The sequence below is a fragment of the Chiloscyllium plagiosum genome, unplaced genomic scaffold, assembly GCF_037043375.1.
Source record: "Chiloscyllium plagiosum isolate Xiang-an unplaced genomic scaffold, Cpla_swu_hap1 HiC_scaffold_35, whole genome shotgun sequence".
Taxonomy (NCBI): Eukaryota; Metazoa; Chordata; class Chondrichthyes; order Orectolobiformes; family Hemiscylliidae; genus Chiloscyllium; species Chiloscyllium plagiosum.
Window position 1 is genome coordinate 28,664,992 of NW_028270173.1, and position 14,743 is coordinate 28,679,734.

At 56.7% G+C, this 14,743-nt stretch overlaps 1 pseudogene across 1 annotated transcript in view; it reads right to left on the reverse strand.

Moving 5' to 3' along the window:
- Window positions 1–1,362: 1,362 nt before the first annotated feature.
- Window positions 1,363–14,743, reverse strand: part of LOC122547576 (gamma-aminobutyric acid type B receptor subunit 1-like) — a 231,735-nt pseudogene continuing 218,354 nt past the window's right edge. The window contains exon 4 of the transcript XR_015752980.1: window positions 1,363–1,403. The product of XR_015752980.1 is annotated as a gamma-aminobutyric acid type B receptor subunit 1-like (transcript). The remainder of the gene's footprint in view (window positions 1,404–14,743) is intronic.

A 14,743-nucleotide genomic window follows, 5' to 3' on the forward strand; every position in this document is an offset into this window, starting at 1 on the left:
AGGGTAGGGGAATGGGTCTGGGTGGGTTACTCTCTGGAGGGCCAGTGTGGACTTGTTGGGCCAAAGGGCCTGTCTCCACACTGGAGGGAATCTAATCTATAAAAGAGTCTAGGGTTAGCAGTGAGCACTGTGTGTCCCCCAACTCTGAGAGTACCCAGACCTGGTCATAAGCGCGAGGGAGGGGCAGGCAGCCGGGAACTGCAAACAACCTCTCAACTCCCACCACCCACCCCCAACCCCACCCTGGGGATGGCTGCCTGGGAGTGCCAGGGCCTCTTTAACTCGGACCAGGCATGGAGACCCTCTCACCCTGCCCCAGGCGCTTCTCTCTCTCTCTCTCTCTCTCTCTCTCTCTCTGTCACAATACTGGTGCTTTAACCCAGGCTGCCTCCTAGCCCAGAGGTAAGGACACGACCGCAACGCCACAAGAGCGCAGCGTTCTGTCTTCTTTCTCTAACAAGTGCAAAGCCTCTGCCAAGTTGCCCTCTTCCCCCAAGTCAGGAGAATGACTAACAAGCACTACCCCACCCCCAGCCACCAGGTGGTGACATCGAAAATCAGGGCGAGCGGGGAACGAAGGAGGGAGCTGAATTTATTTAAAAATGGGGAGTTCTCGGTGGGCGCTGGGGGAATTAACACACTCCACGCACCCCTCCCCCCTCCCCCCACCGGCACGGTGCCCACGTCCCTCAGGCCTTGCGATTTTTTTATTTTATACCTTTCAACAGGATGCGAACGTTACCTCATTACCTCTGCCGCCCATTGGCCTTCAACTGTGTAGCGTGTTAGAGCACTTCATTGGGGAGTGAGGCATTCTGTCTGAGTGAGGTAAGGTTCCAATGATGGGCAGGTCAGGGTGGATTGGCCAGGCTAAGTTGCCCACAGTGTTCAGGATGTGTAGCGCATTAGTCAAGGGTAAATGTAGAGTGATAGGGGAGGGGAGGGGGTCTGGATGGGATACTCTTCAGACTGTCGGCGTGGACTTGTTGGGTGGAATGGCCTGTAGGGATTCTATGATACTAAGGATGGTAATGCCCCTTTCCTGGAGGGCACTAGTGAACCAGCTGGCATTGTCCTGGTCACCATCACTGACACTAAGTTCCAGATTTATTGAGTGAAGTGTTAGCCTTTGGAGTGTTACTCCAGGGACCTTACCACGAAGCCAACACCTTGCAGGAACTGAGAGCTCACTGCTCCTGATACGGCCCTCCCAGGGTGAACTCTGACCTCCCGCCTGTAGAAGCTGAGGAAGCGGAAAGCAGCTCAACCAGCTGAAATGACAACCCCTGACATCCCACCATTCCACCCCACCACGGCCTCACCAAGCAGTGCCCTCGCTGTGGGCGAACAGAGACGATGAGCTCAGTACTCACTGTGTGGGAGACGGTTCACTGTCCTGTCCACTGAAAAGAAGAGGGAAGGTCCACATTACCCTCAACGACAGGCAAATAGCACGGTGCCCATCAAAAGCAAAACTCACAACAGCAAGCAAGCACTATCATAGCCCCTCGATCACACACTCCCCCAGATTCGTCTGTCAAACTCTGCCCATCGCCATCCGTCACACTCTCCCCATCTCCCTCTGTCACACTCTCGCCGTCTCCCCCGTCACACTCCATCCAACTCCCCCGTCACACTCCCTCCATCTCCCTCTGTCACACTCTCCCCATCTCCCTCTGTCACACTCCCTCCATTTCCCCCTGTCACACTCTCCCCATCTCCCTCTGTCACACTCTCCCCATCTCCCTCTGTCACACTCTCCCCATCTCCCTCTGTCACACTCTCGCCGTCTCCCCGTCACACTCCATCCAACACACCCGTCACACTCCCTCCATCTCCCTCTGTCACACTCTCCCCATCTCCCTCTGTCACACTCCCTCCATTTCCCCATCACACTTTCCCTATCTCCCCCATCCACTCCTTCCAATTCCCCATCACACTCCCTCCATCTCCCCCTGCCACATTCTCTCCACCTCCCCCGTCACACTCTCCCCATCTCCCCCTGACACACTCCCTCCATCTCCCCCGTCATATTGCCTCCATCTCCTTTTGTCACACTCCCTCCATGTCCCCCTGTCACACTCCCTCCATCTCTCCCTGTCACACTCCCTCCATCTCCCCCTGTCACACTCCCTCCATCACTCCCTGTCACACTCTCCCCATCTCCCTCTGTCACTCTCCCTCCATCTCCCTGACACACTCCCTCCATCTCCCCCTGTCACACTCCCTCCATCTCTCCCTGTCACACTCTCCCCATTTCCCTCTGTCACTCTCCCTCCATCTCTCTGTCTCACTCCATCCATTTCCCCCGTCACACTCTCCTCCTCTCCCCATCACACTCTCCCCACTTCCCTCTGTCACACTCCCTCCATCTCCCTCAGTCACACTCCCTCCATCTCCCCGGTCACACTCACTCCATTACCCTCTGTCACACTCCCTCCATTCCCCATCATACTCTCCCCATCTCCCACTATCACATTCCCTCCATCTCCCCCTGTCAAATTGCCTCCATCTCCCTTTGTCACACTCCCTCCATCTCCTCCTGTAACATTCCCTCCATCTCACCCTGTCACATTCCTTCCATCGCCTCTGTCACACTCCCTCCATCTCCCTCTGTCACACTCTCCACATCTCCCTATGTCACACTCCCTCCATCACCCCGTCAGACTCTCCCCATCTCCCTCTGTCACACTCGATCCAGCTCCCTCTGTCACACTCCCCCCTCTGTCAAACTCCCTCCATCTCCCCGTCACATTCTCCCCATCTCCTCCTGTCACACTCCATCCAACTCCCCGTCACACTCCCTCTATCTCTCCCTGTCACACTCCCTCCATCTCCCTCAGTCACATTCCCTCCATCTCCCTCTGTCACACTCCCTCCATCTCCCCAGGTCACTCTCCCTCCATCTCCCTGTCTCACTCCATCCATCTCCCCCGTCACACTCTCCTCCTCTCCCCATCACACTCTCCCCACTTCCCTCTGTCACACTCCCTCCATCTCCCTCAGTCACACTCCCTCCATCTCCCCGGTCACACTCACTCCATTACCCTCTGTCACACTCCCTCCATTCCCCATCATACTCTCCCCATCTCCCCCTATCACATTCCCTCCATCTCCCCCTGTCAAATTACCCCCATCTCCCTTTGTCACACTCCCTCCATCTCCTCCTGTAACATTCCCTCCATCTCACCCTGTCACATTCCTTCCATCGCCTCTGTCACACTCCCTCCATCTCCCTCTGTCACACTCTCACCATCTCCCTCTGTCACACTCCCACCATCTCCCTCTGTCACACTCTCCCCATCTCCCCCGTCACACTCCCTCCATTTCCGGTCACACTCTCCCCATCACCCCCTATCACACTCCCACCATCTTCCTCTGTCACACTTTCCACATCTCCCTCTGTCACACTCCCTCCATCACCCTCTGTCACACTCCCTTCATCACCCTCTGTCACACTCCCTCCATTTCCCCGTCATACTCTCCCCATCTCCCCCTGTCACACTCCCTCCATCTCCCTTTATCATACTCCCTCCATCTCACTCTGTCACATTCCTTCTATCTCCCCTGTCACACTCCCTCCATCGCTCTTTATCACACTCCCTCCATCTCATCCTGTCACATTCCTTCCATCTCCCCTGTCACACTCCCTCCATCACCCTCTGTCACACTCCCTCCATCTCCCTCTGTCACACTCCCTCCATCTCCCCCTGCCACAGTCCCTCCATCTCCCCACATCACACTCCCTCCATCTCCTTCTATCACACTGCCTCTATCTCTCCCTGTCACACTCGCTCCATCTCCCCCTGTCACACTCTCCCCATCTCCCTCTGTCAACTCTCCACATCTCCCTCTGTCACACTCCCTCCATCTCCCCTTGTCACACTCCCATCTCCCTCTGTCACACTCCCACCATCTCCCTCTGTCACACTCTCCCCAGCTCCCCCGTCACACTCCCTCCATTCCCCGTCACACTCTCCCCATCACCCCCCGTCACACTCTTACCATCTCCTCTTGTCACACTCCCTCCCTCTCCCCCTATCACACTCCCTCCATCTCCCTCTGTCACACTCTCCCCATCTCCCTCTGTCACACTCTCCCCATCTCCCAAGTCACATTCCCTCCATTCCCCGTCACACTCTCCCCATCTCCCCCTGTTACACTCCCTCCATCTCCCCGGTCACACTCCCTCCATCACCCTCTATCACACACTCCTTCCATCTCCCCCATCACACTCTCCCCATCTCCGTCTGTCACACTCCCTCCATCTCCCCTTTGTCACTCTGCCTCCATTTCCCTCTCTCACATTCCCTCCATCTCACCCTGTCACACTCCCTCCATCTCCCTCTTTCACATTCCCTCCATCTCCCTCTGTCACACACTCCCCGTTTCCCTCTGTCACACTTTCCCGATCTCCGTCTCTCACACCCCCTCCATCTCCCTCTGTCACACTCACTCCATCTCCTCCGTCACACTCTCCCCATCTTCCTGTCACACTCTCCTCATCTCCACCTTCACACTCATTCCATCTCCTCCGTCACACTCTCCCCATCTTCCCCGTCACACTCCCTCCATCTCCCCCAGTAACACTCTCCCCATCTCCCCCTGTCAAACTCCCTTCATCTCCCTCTGTCACATTCTCCCCATCTCCCCCTTCACACTCCCTCCATCTCCCCCAGTAACACTCTCCCCATCTCCCCCTGTCAAACTCCCTTCATCTCCCTCTGTCACATTCTCCCCATCTCCCCCTTCACACTCCCTCCATCTCCCCCAGTAACACTCTCCCCATCTCCCCTGTCACACTCCCTCCATCTCCCACAGTAACACTCTCCCCATCTCCCCCTGTCAAACTCCCTTCATCTCCCTCTGTCACATTCACCCCATCTCCTCCTGTCACACTCCCTCCACCTCCCCCCATCACACTCCCCCATCTCTCTCTGTCACACTCCCTCCATCTCCCAGTCACACTCTCCTCATCTCCCCCTTCACATTCCCTCTATCTCCCCCGTCACACTCCTTCCGTCTCCCTCTGTCACACTCCCTCCATCTCCCTCTGTAACACTCTCACCATCTCCCTCTGTCACACACTCCCCATCTCCCTCTGTCACACTCACTCCATCTCCCCCTGTCAGATTGCCTCCATCTCCTTTTGTCACACACCCTCCATCTCCCCTGCCACATTCTCTCCATCTCTGCCTTCACAGTCTCTCCATCTCCCCCGTCACACTCACTCCATCTCCCCTGTCACACTCTCCCCATCTCCCCCATCATACTCCCTCCATCTCCCTCTGTCACACTCTCCCCATCTCCCCCTGTCACACTCCCTCCATCTCACCCTGTCACATACCCTCCATCTCACCTGTCACATTCCCTCCATCTCACCTGTCACATACCCTCCATCTCCCTCTGTCACACTCCCTCCGTATCCCCCTGTCACATACCCTCCATCTCACCTGTCACATTCCCTCCATCTCACCTGTCACATACCCTCCATCTCCCTCTGTCACACTCCCTCCGTATCCCCCTGTCACATTCCCTCCATCTCACCTGTCACATACCCTCCATCTCCCTCTGTCACACTCCCTCCGTATCCCCCTGTCACATACCCTCCATCTCACCTGTCACATTCCCTCCAACTCCCTCTGTCACACACTCCCCGTTTCCCTCTGTCACACTTTCCCAATCTCCGTCTCTCACACCCCCTCCATCTCCCTCTGTCACACTCACTCCATCTCCTCCGTCACACTCTCCCCATCTTCCCGTCACACTCTCCTCATCTCCCCTTCACACTCCCTCCATCTCACCCTGTCACATACCCTCCATCTCACCTGTCACATTCCCTCCATCTCACCTGTCACATACCTTCCATCTCCCTCTGTCACACTCCCTCCGTATCCCCCTGTCACATACCCTCCATCTCACCTGTCACATTCCCTCCATCTCACCTGTCACATACCCTCCATCTCCCTCTGTCACACTCCCTCCGTATCCCCCTGTCACATTCCCTCCATCTCACCTGTCACATACCCTCCATCTCCCTCTGTCACACTCCCTCCGTATCCCCCTGTCACATACCCTCCATCTCACCTGTCACATTCCCTCCAACTCCCTCTGTCACACACTCCCCGTTTCCCTCTGTCACACTTTCCCAATCTCCGTCTCTCACACCCCCTCCATCTCCCTCTGTCACACTCACTCCATCTCCTCCGTCACACTCTCCCCATCTTCCCGTCACACTCTCCTCATCTCCCCTTCACACTCCCTCCATCTCCCCCAGTTACACTCTCCCCATCTCCCCCGTCACACTCCCTCCATCTCCCCCTGTAACACTCTCCCCATCTCCCCCGTCACACTCCCTCCATCTCCCCCTGTAACACTCTCCCCATCTCCCCTGTCACACTCCCTCCATCTCCCCCAGTTACACTTTCCCCATCTCCCCCGTCACACTCCCTCCATCTCCCCCAGTAACACTCTCCCCATCTCCCCTGTCACACTCCCTCCATCTCCCCCAGTAACACTCTCCCCATCTCCCTCTGTCACACTCCCTCCATTTCCCCGTCACACTCTTCACATCTCCCCGGTCACACTCCCTCCATCACCCTCTGTCACACTCCCTCCATTTCCCTGTCACACTCTCCCCATCTCCCCCTGTCACACTCCCTCCATCTCCCCGGTCACACTCCCTCCATCACCCTCTATCACACACTCCGTCCATCTCCCCCATCACACTCTCCCCATCACCGTCTGTCACACTCCCTCCATCTCCCCTTTGTCACTCTGCCTCCATTTCCCTCTCTCACAATCCCTCCATCTCACCCTGTCACACTCCCTCCATCTCCCTCTTTCACATTCCCTCCATCTCCCTCTGTCACACACTCCCCGTTTCCCTCTGTCACACTTTCCCGATCTCCGTCTCTCACACCCCCTCCATCTCCCTCTGTCACACTCACTCCATCTCCTCCGTCACACTCTCCCCATCTTCCTGTCACACTCTCCTCATCTCCACCTTCACCCTCATTCCATCTCCTCCGTCACACTCTCCCCATCTTCCCCGTCACACTCCCTCCATCTCCCCCTGTCACATACCCTCCATCTCACCTGTCACATTCCCTCCATCTCACCTGTCACATACCCTCCATCTCCCTTTGTTACACTCCCTCCATCTCCCCCTGTCACATACCCTCCATCTCACCTGTCACATTCCCTCCATCTCCCCTGTCACACTCCCTCCATCTCCCTCGTCACACTCCCTCCATCACCCTCTGTCACACTCCCTCTATCTCCCTCTGTCACACTCCCTCCATTCCAACTGCCACATTCTCTCCATTTCCCCGTCACACTCTTCACATCTCCCCGGTCACACTCCCTCCATCACCCTCTGTCACACTCCCTCCATTTCCCTGTCACACTCTCCCCATCTCCCCCTGTCACACTCCCTCCATCTCCCCGGTCACACTCCCTCCATCACCCTCTATCACACACTCCGTCCATCTCCCCCATCACACTCTCCCCATCACCGTCTGTCACACTCCCTCCATCTCCCCTTTGTCACTCTGCCTCCATTTCCCTCTCTCACAATCCCTCCATCTCACCCTGTCACACTCCCTCCATCTCCCTCTTTCACATTCCCTCCATCTCCCTCTGTCACACACTCCCCGTTTCCCTCTGTCACACTTTCCCGATCTCCGTCTCTCACACCCCCTCCATCTCCCTCTGTCACACTCACTCCATCTCCTCCGTCACACTCTCCCCATCTTCCTGTCACACTCTCCTCATCTCCACCTTCACCCTCATTCCATCTCCTCCGTCACACTCTCCCCATCTTCCCCGTCACACTCCCTCCATCTCCCCCAGTAACACTCTCCCCATCTCCCCCTGTCAAACTCCCTTCATCTCCCTCTGTCACATTCACCCCATCTCCTCCTGTCACACTCCCTCCACCTCCCCCCATCACACTCCCCCATCTCTCTCTGTCACACTCCCTCCATCTCCCAGTCACACTCTCCTCATCTCCTCCTTCACACTCCCTCTATCTCCCCCGTCACACTCCTTCCGTCTCCCTCTGTCACACTCCCTCCATCTCCCTCTGTAACACTCTCACCATCTCCCTCTGTCACACACTCCCCATCTCCCTCTGTCACACTCACTCCATCTCCCCCTGTCACATTGCCTCCATCTCCTTTTGTCACACACCCTCCATCTCCCCTGCCACATTCTCTCCATCTCTGCCTTCACAGTCTCTCCATCTCCCCCGTCACACTCACTCCATCTCCCCTGTCACACTCTCCCCATCTCCCCCATCATACTCCCTCCATCTCCCTCTGTCACACTCTCCCCATCTCCCCCTGTCACACTCCCTCCATCTCCCCCTGTCACATACCCTCCATCTCACCTGTCACATTCCCTCCATCTCACCTGTCACATACCCTCCATCTCCCTTTGTTACACTCCCTCCATCTCCCCCTGTCACATACCCTCCATCTCACCTGTCACATTCCCTCCATCTCCCCTGTCACACTCCCTCCATCTCCCTCGTCACACTCCCTCCATCACCCTCTGTCACACTCCCTCTATCTCCCTCTGTCACACTCCCTCCATTCCAACTGCCACATTCTCTCCATTTCCCCGTCACACTCTTCACATCTCCCCGGTCACACTCCCTCCATCACCCTCTGTCACACTCCCTCCATTTCCCTGTCACACTCTCCCCATCTCCCCCTGTCACACTCCCTCCATCTCCCCGGTCACACTCCCTCCATCACCCTCTATCACACACTCCGTCCATCTCCCCCATCACACTCTCCCCATCACCGTCTGTCACACTCCCTCCATCTCCCCTTTGTCACTCTGCCTCCATTTCCCTCTCTCACAATCCCTCCATCTCACCCTGTCACACTCCCTCCATCTCCCTCTTTCACATTCCCTCCATCTCCCTCTGTCACACACTCCCCGTTTCCCTCTGTCACACTTTCCCGATCTCCGTCTCTCACACCCCCTCCATCTCCCTCTGTCACACTCACTCCATCTCCTCCGTCACACTCTCCCCATCTTCCTGTCACACTCTCCTCATCTCCACCTTCACCCTCATTCCATCTCCTCCGTCACACTCTCCCCATCTTCCCCGTCACACTCCCTCCATCTCCCCCAGTAACACTCTCCCCATCTCCCCCTGTCAAACTCCCTTCATCTCCCTCTGTCACATTCACCCCATCTCCTCCTGTCACACTCCCTCCACCTCCCCCATCACACTCCCCCATCTCTCTCTGTCACACTCCCTCCATCTCCCAGTCACACTCTCCTCATCTCCTCCTTCACACTCCCTCTATCTCCCCCGTCACACTCCTTCCGTCTCCCTCTGTCACACTCCCTCCATCTCCCTCTGTAACACTCTCACCATCTCCCTCTGTCACACACTCCCCATCTCCCTCTGTCACACTCACTCCATCTCCCCCTGTCACATTGCCTCCATCTCCTTTTGTCACACACCCTCCATCTCCCCTGCCACATTCTCTCCATCTCTGCCTTCACAGTCTCTCCATCTCCCCCGTCACACTCACTCCATCTCCCCTGTCACACTCTCCCCATCTCCCCCATCATACTCCCTCCATCTCCCTCTGTCACACTCTCCCCATCTCCCCCTGTCACACTCCCTCCATCTCACCCTGTCACATACCCTCCATCTCACCTGTCACATTCCCTCCATAGCACCTGTCACATACCCTCCATCTCCCTTTGTTACACTCCCTCCATCTCCCCCTGTCACATACCCTCCATCTCACCTGTCACATTCCCTCCATCTCCCCTGTCACACTCCCTCCATCTCCCTCGTCACACTCCCTCCATCACCCTCTGTCACACTCCCTCTATCTCCCTCTGTCACACTCCCTCCATTCCAACTGCCACATTCTCTCCATCTCCCCGTCACAGTCTGTCCATCTCCACGGTCACACTCACTCCATCTCCCTCGTCACACTTCCGCCATCACCCTCTGTCACACTCCCTCCATTTCCCCCTAACACATTCCCTCCATCTCACCCTGTCACATTCCCTCCATGTCCCCCGTCACACTCCCTCCATCTCCCTCTGTCACACTCCCTCCGTATCCCCCTGTCACACTCCCTCCATTTCCCCCTGGCACACTCCCTCCATCTCCCCGGTCACACTCCCTCCATCTCCTTTTATCACACTCCCTCCATCTCCCTCTGTCACATTCCCTCCATCTTACACTGTCACATTCCCTCCATCTCCCCCACCATATTCTCTCCATCTCCCCCGTCACAGTCTCTCCATCCACCCCTGTCACACTCTCCCCATCGCCCCCATCACACTCTCCCCATCTCCCTCTGTCACTCTCCCTCCATCTCCCCCGTCACACTCTCCCCATTTCCCTCTGTCACACTCTCTCCATCACCCTCTGTCACACTCCCTCTATCTCCCTCTGTCACACTCACTCCATCTCCCTCTGTCACACTCCCTCCATCTCCCTCCGTCACACTCCCTCCATCTCATCCTGTCCACACCCTCCATCTCACCGGTCACCCTCCCTCCATCACCCTCTGTCACACTCCCTCTATCATCCTCTGTCACACTCCCTTCATCACCCTCTGTCACACTCCCTCCATTTCCCCATTCATACTCTCCCCATCTCCTCCTATCACAATCCCTCCATCTCTCCCGTCACACTCTCCCCATCTCCCACTGTCACACTCCCTCCATCTCCCTCTGTTACTCCCTCCATCTCTCCCATCACACTCCCTCCATCTCCCCCTGTCACACTCTCTTCATCTCCCCGGTCACATTCCCTCTATCACCCTCTGTCACACTCCCTTCATCACCCTCTGTCACACTCCCTCCATTTCCCCATTCATACTCTCCCCATCTCCCCCTATCACACTCCCTCCATCTCCCCCTGTCACATTCCCTCCATCTCACCCTGTCACATTCCCTCCATCTCCCCCTATCACACTCTCCCCATCTCCTATTGTCACACTCCCTCCATCTCCCCCTGTCACACTCCCTCTATCACCCTCTGTCACACTCCCTCCATTTCCCCGTCATACCCTTCCCATCTCTCCCTGTCACACTCCCTCCATCACCCCCAGTCACATTTCCTCCATCTCCCTTTATCACACTCCCTCCCTCTCCCTTTATCACACTCTCTCCCTCTCCCCCTGTCACATTCCCTCCATCTCCCCCGTCACATTCTCTCCATCTCCCCCGTCACAGTCTCTCCATCTACCCCAGTCACATTCTCCCCATTGCCCCCATCACACACTCCCCATCTCCCTCTGTCACTCTCCCTCTATCTCCCCCTGTCACACTCTCCCTCTCTCCCCGTCACACTCTCCCCATTTCCCTATGTCACATTCCCTCCATCTCCCTCTGACACACTCTCCCCATCTCCCCCATCACACTCCCGCCATTTCCCTGTCACACTCTCCCCATCTCCCCTTATCACACTCCCTCCATCTCCCCCTGTCACACTCCCTCCATCTCCCCCGTCACACTCTCCCCATCTCCCTCTGTCACAGTCCCACCATCTCCCTCTGTCAAACTCTCCCCATCTCCCCCGTCACACTCCCTCCATTCCCGGTCACACACTCCCCATCACCCCCTGTCACACTCTCTCCATCTCCCTCTATCACACTCCCACCATCTCCCCCTGTCACACTCCCTCCACCACCCCGTCACATTCCCTCCATCTCCCCCGTCACATTGCCTCCATCTCCCCCGTCACACTCCCTCCATCTCCCTTTTGTCACACTCCCTCCATCACCCTCTGTCACACTCCCTCCATTTCCCCGTCATACTCTCCCCATCTCCCCCTGTCACACTCCCTCCATCTCCCTTTATCATACTCCCTCCATCTCACTCTGTCACATTCCTTCTATCTCCCCTGTCACACTCCCTCCATCTCTCTTTATCACACTCCCTCCATCTCACCCTGTCACATTCCTTCCATCTCCCCTGTCACACTCCCTCCATCTCACCCGGTCACATTCCTTCCATCTGCCACTGTCATACTCCCTCCATCTCCCTTTATCACACTCCCTCCATCTCACCCGGTCACATTCCTTCCATCTCCCCTGTCACAGTCCCTCCATCTCCCCACATCACACTCCCTCCATCTCCTTCTATCACACTGCCTCTATCTCTCCCTGTCACACTCGCTCCATCTCCCCCTGTCACACTCTCCCCATCTCCCTCTGTCAACTCTCCACATCTCCCTCTGTCACACTCCCTCCATCTCCCCCTGTCACACTCCCATCTCCCTCTGTCACACTCCCACCATCTCCCTCTGTCACACTCTCCCCAGCTCCCCCGTCACATTCCCTCCATTCCCCGTCACACTCTCCCCATCACCCCCGTCACACTCTTACCATCTCCTCCTGTCACACTCCCTCCATCTCCCCCTGTCACACTCCCTCCATCTCCCTCTGTCACACTCTCCCCATCTCCCTCTGTCACACTCTCCCCATCTCCCAAGTCACATTCCCTCCATTCCCTGTCACACTCTCCCCATCTCCCCCTGTCACACTCCCTCCATCACCCTCTATCACACACTCCTTCCATCTCCCCCATCACACTCTCCCCATCTCTGTCTGTCACACTCCCTCCATCTCCCCTTTGTCACTCTGCCTCCATTTCCCTCTCTCACATTCCCTCCATCTCACCCTGTCACACTCCCTCCATCTCCCTCTTTCACATTCCCTCCATCTCCCTCTGTCACACTCCCCGTTTCCCTCTGTCACACTTTCCCGATCTCCGTCTCTCACACCCCCTCCATCTCCCTCTGTCACACTCACTCCATCTCCTCCGTCACACTCTCCCCATCTTCCCGTCACACTCTCCTCATCTCCACCTTCACACTCATTCCATCTCCTCCGTCACACTCTCCCCATCTTCCCCGTCACACTCCCTCCATCTCCCCCAGTAACACTCTCCCCATCTCCCCCTGTCAAACTCCCTTCATCTCCCTCTGTCACATTCTCCCCATCTCCCCCTTCACACTCCCTCCATCTCCCCCAGTAACACTCTCCCCATCTCCCCCGTCACACTCCCTCCATCTCCCCCAGTAACACTCTCCCCATCTCCCCTGTCACACTCCCTCCATCTCCCCCAGTAACACTCTCCCCATCTCCCCCTGTCAAACTCCCTTCATCTCCCTCTGTCACATTCACCCCATCTCCTCCTGTCACACTCCCTCCACCTCCCCCCATCACACTCCCCCATCTCTCTCTGTCACACTCCCTCCATCTCCCAGTCACACTCTCCTCATCTCCCCCTTCACACTCCCTCTATCTCCCCCGTCACACTCCTTCCGTCTCCCTCTGTCACACTCCCTCCATCTCCCTCTGTAACACTCTCACCATCTCCCTCTGTCACACACTCCCCATCTCCCTCTGTCACACTCACTCCATCTCCCCCTGTCACATTGCCTCCATCTCCTTTTGTCACACACCCTCCATCTCCCCTGCCACATTCTCTCCATCTCTGCCTTCACAGTCTCTCCATCTCCCCCGTCACACTCACTCCATCTCCCCTGTCACACTCTCCCCATCTCCCCCATCATACTCCCTCCATCTCCCTCTGTCACACTCTCCCCATCTCCCCCTGTCACACTCCCTCCATCTCACCCTGTCACATACCCTCCATCTCACCTGTCACATTCCCTCCATCTCACCTGTCACATACCCTCATCTCCCTTTGTTACACTCCCTCCATCTCCCCCTGTCACATACCCTCCATCTCACCTGTCACATTCCCTCCATCTCCCCTGTCACACTCCCTCCATCTCCCTCGTCACACTCCCTCCATCACCCTCTGTCACACTCCCTCTATCTCCCTCTGTCACACTCCCTCCATTCCAACTGCCACATTCTCTCCATCTCCCCGTCACAGTCTGTCCATCTCCACAGTCACACTCACTCCATCTCCCTCGTCACACTTCCGCCATCACCCTCTGTCACACTCCCTCCATTTCCCCCTAACACATTCCCTCCATCTCACCCTGTCACATTCCCTCCATGTCCCCCGTCACACTCCCTCCATCTCCCTCTGTCACACTCCCTCCGTATCCCCCTGTCACACTCCCTCCATTTCCCCCTGGCACACTCCCTCCATCTCCCCGGTCACACTCCCTCCATCTCCTTTTATCACACTCCCTCCATCTCCCCCTGTCACATTCCCTCCATCTTACACTGTCACATTCCCTCCATCTCCCCCACCATATTCTCTCCATCTCCCCCATCACAGTCTCTCCATCCACCCCTGTCACACTCTCGCCATCGCCCCCATCACACTCTCCCCATCTCCCTCTGTCACTCTCCCTCCATCTCCCCCGTCACACTCTCCCCATTTCCCTCTGTCACACTCTCTCCATCACCCTCTGTCACACTCCCTCTATCTCCCTCTGTCACACTCACTCCATCTCCCTCTGTCACACTCCCTCCATCTCCCTCCGTCACACTCCCTTCATCTCATCCTGTCCACACCCTCCATCTCACCGGTCACCCTCCCTCCATCACCCTCTGTCACACTCCCTCTATCATCCTCTGTCACACTCCCTTCATCACCCTCTGTCACACTCCCTCCATTTCCCCATTCATACTCTCCCCATCTCCTCCTATCACAATCCCTCCATCTCTCCCGTCACACTCTCCCCATCTCCCACTGTCACACTCCCTCCATCTCCCTCTGTTACTCCCTCCATCTCTCCCATCACACTCCCTCCATCTCCCCC